The 6,065-nt window shown below is 41.6% G+C and overlaps 1 pseudogene; it reads left to right on the forward strand.

Annotated features, from left to right (window-relative positions):
* Positions 1-1,671: 1,671 nt before the first annotated feature.
* On the forward strand, positions 1,672-2,094 carry LOC114621073 (annotated as a pseudogene).
* The last annotated feature ends 3,971 nt before the right edge of the window (positions 2,095-6,065 follow it).

The raw sequence follows: 6,065 nt of genomic DNA on the forward strand, positions 1-6,065 counted from the left end.
TTTATTTATTTTTATTTATTTATTTTTTAAATCAAATCGTAACTTTTACTCATTCACACAGGGGTTATAAACACAAAAAGACAGGATGTGGGGAAGGGAATGACACTGGAGTGTGGGTGTTCAGGGGGAATACAGATATCTTTCAGAACAGGGTATCAGCTGGGTGAAGGTTCAGTGGACAGGTCACTATGACTCTGCCTATGATTCACTTGTCCTTATCTAAGTTGGTATTGTCTGCCAAGGCTACCTATTTACAAGGTCTATGACTACTCAGGCTGGTAAATTTCCACCAAAGCTGCCTGTTTACATTAGCTTATAGCCATCTGTTTCAATGTTTTTCCACTGAGACCCAAGACTTGGTGTTAGTATACACGTATGACAGGCCTATTGCTGATTTTAGGCCTATGGCTGATTTTAGGCCTTCAGTGTGTAAGCAGGGATGCCCCTGACATCTCCTCCCTTCTCTAAGTATAGAAGGGCTGTGGCAATTCTAATCTTGTGAAGGCAGGGATAGAGGCCTGACCTCCAGTATTTGAAGGGGATCTTGTAATGGCTCCAGTCCCCCTGTCGTTGTCCAGTGAGGCATGAGGGCCATACCCATCCCGATGTCTTTTTCCTGGAGAGGGGATACTTTTGACATCAACCCCTATGCAATCAGGCTTGTCCCTCAGGGAACCCAGAGAGATACTTTTATCTTTTATTTATATTCCCTTGCAGTGCTTAGCCTCACAGCCTATGCAAGAATTCAGATCGCCTGTCAGAGGGGGTTCTGGGTAGCCCCTCTTTGCTTGGTCTAGGGGTGGAAGTCCCCCCTTTTAGGTTGGGTGGAGATGGGTTTTGGGAGCACCCTGTATAAAGTAACCTTATCTTGAGTCTCGTGGCCATGGACCACTTCTTAGTCCTCTCTCACTAGCCAGAACACACCTTTATCAATATCCTTAAGTGTTTGTATTGAAAAAAAATTGAAACAGAGTCTTGCCATGAAGTTCTCAGACTTAGCCTCCAACCTATGGTCCTCTGAGCCTTCCAGGTGCTAGACTTTCAGATACGTGCTATTAACCCTGGCTGAAATAATGTTTCAAAATTTGTCTTGCATGCATTTGTCTGTCTACTCCCAAGTAGCAGGATATGCATTTTCCTTATTTCTAGTCCCTGGAAAATAACAAGTGCTCACTTGAGGGTCTGCTCCATATTATATGCAATGTCTTTTAACTAGGATCTGTTCCATATTATTTACAGTATCTTTTAACTATGACTAACATTCCTTCACATTTCATTCCTTCCTATTTCATCTCTATAACCCTTCTCCACCACAAACACAACTTAATATGGCTAGGAACTCTAATCTAGCTTTCGTTTTCCCTGGATTCTACATTTATTTCAGACACTGGGCCCTCAGGAGATGTGTGATGTGTATAAATCTTGAAGTATTCTCAATGACCCGCAGGACAATAGACTGTTCATCCTTTGATGTTAGATAAAGCTACGGTTCTATTCACTTTGACCCTTCAAATCTTTCTTCCAACTGTGGACTCTGGGCTTCATGGTTTCAAGTACTGTATTTATTCTGAATCGCACACTTGTGATTCTGGGGACACTCTGAGATTCAATGACAAAAAAAAAAAGTCCAGGGGTAGGGGAGCTGAGCACTGAGACCAAGGGCTAAAGCTGGGAGATTGAAAAATGCAGACCACCAAGGCACTGTTCATTTCTCCAGTTCTGACCCGCTCCTGTACCAGGGGTCTAATCAGGCCTGTGTCTGCCTCCCTCCTGAGTAGACCAGAGGCCCCATCTAAACAGCCTTCCTGCAGCAGCTCCCCTTTCCAGGTGGCCAGATGGGAATTCCAGACCAGTGTTATTTTCTGGGACATCGACATGGCAGCCAAGTTCATTGGTGCTGGGGCCGCCACAGTTGGTGTGGCTGGATCAGGGGCTGGCATTGGCACAGTGTTTGGTAGCTTGATTATTGGCTATGCCAGGAACCCATCTCTCAAGCAGCAGCTCTTCTCCTATGCCATTCTGGGCTTTGCCCTGTCTGAGGCCATGGGACTCTTTTGTTTGATGGTCGCCTTCCTCATCCTCTTCACCATGTGAGGCTCCATGGGGTCACCCAGCCGTTCCTGCTGCTTTGACTCCATGCCAGTTCTGGTGCTGGAGTGTGCTGAGCTTTACCATTAAACAACGACGTTTCTCTAAACAAACAAACAAACAAACAAACAAAAAAAGTCCAACTAGGACAACAAAGTTCAGCAAAGAAATTTTGACTAGCTCAATGGTATTATTTCTTCTATTAGAAAAAAAATCTCATGCCATAGATCCACAAATCCTGGCAGAGAATGACCCATGTAATCAGCTTGCATGCAGAGTACATCATTTGTGCTAGGAGATGTCAGGCACATAAACCTGTGCTGAATTTCCTGCATATTATAGAGTATAACACTGAGGACAGAATTTCTGCAAGTCAGTATAATCACCTCTGTGCTCCTGATGGGAAAACAGGGCAAGAAGGGTTAATTAGACCTGAACATTCCCATTATTTTCTGTGAGGCAAGGCTATTTTTTGTTTCATTTAAACCTTGAGAATATCTGTGAGGGGAGGGGAGGGAAATGTGTTTGTGTGCATGTGCAAGTGTGTCATGAGGAAGCTGTCAGTGAAAGCCTGAGAGTTGCAGTGTGAGGGAGGTGCCAAATACGATGGATCTGAGGACACACTGGGAATGGAGAATGATAGGAGGTGGGTAAAAAGAGCTGACAAGGAGGACCCCAGGGGTGGCAAGGAGACTGACAGCAAAGGTCCTTGGAGTGAGGAGGAACTGACAGTCTGACAGTAATGACCTTACGCAGAGCCATGGAAGGGCCAATGGTATTTGCTGGATTTCCCTACTAGTTGATCTAGTGTCCTAGTTGGGGCCCCTTGGGTTGAACTAATAATGTACGTGCCCTACTACAATGCCAACACATCAAGCAAGCCACCATTAGAACAGGATCATTTTCCTCCAGGCAGCTGCTTGCTGCAATCATTCTGCTGATTAAATTTCATTCTGGAAAGTACTGCACAGACATTAATCAGGTGTCACAGCCACTCCATCCTATAGAGCCAAAGCCTCTCTGACCTTTAAAAATACACCAAACAGTTGCTAGAACACATCTCCCCGGGGAAGACAGAGGCTTGGGTCAACCCATGGAAATCTATGCTATTCTACCCCCTTCCTACCAACTTTCCTGTCCTTCGGTGAGACTAAAGACTAACAGAGATGTTTCTAATAATTCCACTTAGGGATCTCTGGTGAGTTCTTTCCTGATGATAACATCATTTTGCACATATGTGTGTTCGAAGGTCTGGAAAGGTTTCTCCATTTTAACGTAGTTCTACTCTTCGAAGCTAGTTTATCTGGAACAAATAATTCATAAGGAATATTTACATCATATAATCAAAGAGCTCTTGCTTACATCCAACGTAGTTTCATCTTTATATTCTCCTCATGAGAAAAGATATTATGAAATACTGAAAGCAGAGATCTGCATGGTTCCCATTCCACAGGCATTAAAACAGATTCAGAGAGATTTGCTAATTTGGCTAATACCTACAATGGAAAGTGGTCTTCTGATCCCAAGATTTAAACATAGTTAGCCATGCCAATACAAATGAATACTAGTAGATAGACAGACGTTCTAAGAAGAATAAATTTTAATGGAGGTGTCACACAATGGCTAAAGAGTTCACCTAAAGTAGGATATCAAGATAAAGGCTTGTAGACAGCCAGAGAGCATGTTTGAAACAATGAGTGATTGTTTCAATTTGAGTAAGGGGAGGCAGATAGGGTTGGAGACAGCAGAAAGCGGCAGGCTTCCTTTACTGGTTCAGATGGTCATATAGGTGTTTGTCCCCTTCTTTCCTGTCAAACAATAGGTGGCAGATAAATGCCTTATCTAAAAATTGGTCCTTGTGCCAGATGCTGGAGAGATGCTGGGTGCAATTGGAGGAGCAACAATTATGCATCTGTATTTGTGCTACCCTTGGTCATAGGTACCAGCAGCCTCTCGCTGCCCACACTCTTCAGACAGTGCTCATTCAAGTTCAGGATATTAATATCAAGATAGGACATTATAACGGTATCAATAATGTAAGACAGCTCTGTGTCCTTAAAGCACAATGTAATTTAAAATGCAGTGTGTAGTAGACTACAACTTAATTGGAAAGGATGCCTTGGACTATTCGGGATGCTACAGAACATTTGGCATATCCATTAAAAACTGTTCTCCAGAGCCCAGGAAACTAATTGCAAATGGTTAGGTAATGCATATCTGATGGAAGGAAGATTTTCTCTTAAATTGATTCTGTGGTGTGCACACAGGCATGTTCACCACATTGCTTATAGGTATAAAAAAAAACTGGGACTAAATTAAATGTCCAATCATGGAGAGTTTTTTAAAAAAAATCTAAAACCCTATGGAATAATATGCAGCAGCTTTAAAATGAGGTAAATTTATATATAGTGACATAGAAAATAGATTCATAAAATGTGTTGGTTTTCTTTAAGTATGTTACAGAATAATGTTTATAGTATTTTTGTTCACTATTACAAATATGTGTGTACTCATGTGCTTATTGTATATGCAGAAGAAAAGTAGAAATATCTGAAATATATACATTGGACGTTCAATAGAGGCTACCTTTGGAGAGTGAAATTGGGGGAAGGAAAGACTCATGTTTTAATGCAATATTTGTTTGATTTGAGATTGTCCTGTGTATTTTTACTTCTCTTGTTTAGGAGTTTTTGTTAAAGGAAGATAGCCTTTACTGAAAAATCCCCTCCTTGGTATAAAAAGATTCTGAGTTCCTGACAGAGACAGGAGACAGGTATGCATTTACGTGCATTTCACCTCCAATAGGATTCCTTATAAGTTCAGTTGTATTCCCTTTAAACAGTAATACATCAAAACACTGTCTTAGGGAAATCCTCTCTAGTAATACTGCCTGTATCACTTTCTATGTTATGTCTTGCCTCCAAATTTCTGTCCCTCTTCCTCAAGTGTCTGCACAAAGTTCCTTTTATCTTCCCAGATAGGCCAGCTTTCTACCAAATTGTTCCTTCCTTCCGGGCACTTCCCAGAGTAGACAGCCCTCTACTGGTGTACTTTCAGGGACATGAACAGCTGCACCAGGAGAAGGACTTGCCCACCTGCCAGCACCAACAAGCATTAATCACACCAATGAGAACTACAAATTCCCTTGAAAGAGGTGTCACATTTTCTGAAACTTGTATAAAGGTAAACAAGACTGAAATGTGTGTGGGGGGGGGGGGAGGGGGGGGGAGAGAGAGAGAGAGAGGGAGGGAGGGAGGGGGAGAGAGAGAGGAATCAAACAGTACATCTGAGTGACTTCAGGCATGCACTGCAGGGCTGAGAATATAATTAACACCCACCCATTTATTCAATTGATTTATTGAATGGAATTGGTTGGCTGACACTAATTTTAGCAGGGCAATTTTTAAAATATATTTGAAAAATACAGGAAAGTATAGAATTATTTGCCATTTTCCTACTCAGATATAATTAAAGTTTCAAATGTCCTTTGAGTCATTTTGTCTGGATATGTGTGAAATTTTAAACAAAATTGGGATCAAAACATACATGTAGATATTAGCCCCACCCCCCACTTATTGTTATGTATATTTCTAGGTTCTTGAATATAAGATACAATTTTTACTAGGTGTATTCCAAATTCATTATGTGCCTATGGCATCGTCTCCTTAATCATTCTCCTAATTTTGAGCATTTTTCTCCTATGATTTTTAGGCTGTAAATAACATTGCTATTGCTGTCCTTCCACATAAATCTTACTCCAGACTTCTCTTTCCCTAGTACAGATTCCCAGAAGTGGAATTACTGGGTCACAGAGTGTAAACATTTTTAAAGGTTCTGCAGAGCAGTTTTAACTGGTAGCAGATCTATTGATTCCCAGAAACTACTGAACACAGAAATCCTCTCCAGGCTAAACCTGAAAGAAGCAGTTGGACACACACACACACATACACCCACCTGTGACAACACACATGTAATTA

Source organism: Grammomys surdaster, unplaced genomic scaffold, assembly GCF_004785775.1.
Source record: "Grammomys surdaster isolate TR1022 unplaced genomic scaffold, NIH_TR_1.0 60, whole genome shotgun sequence".
NCBI classification, from domain to species: Eukaryota; Metazoa; Chordata; class Mammalia; order Rodentia; family Muridae; genus Grammomys; species Grammomys surdaster.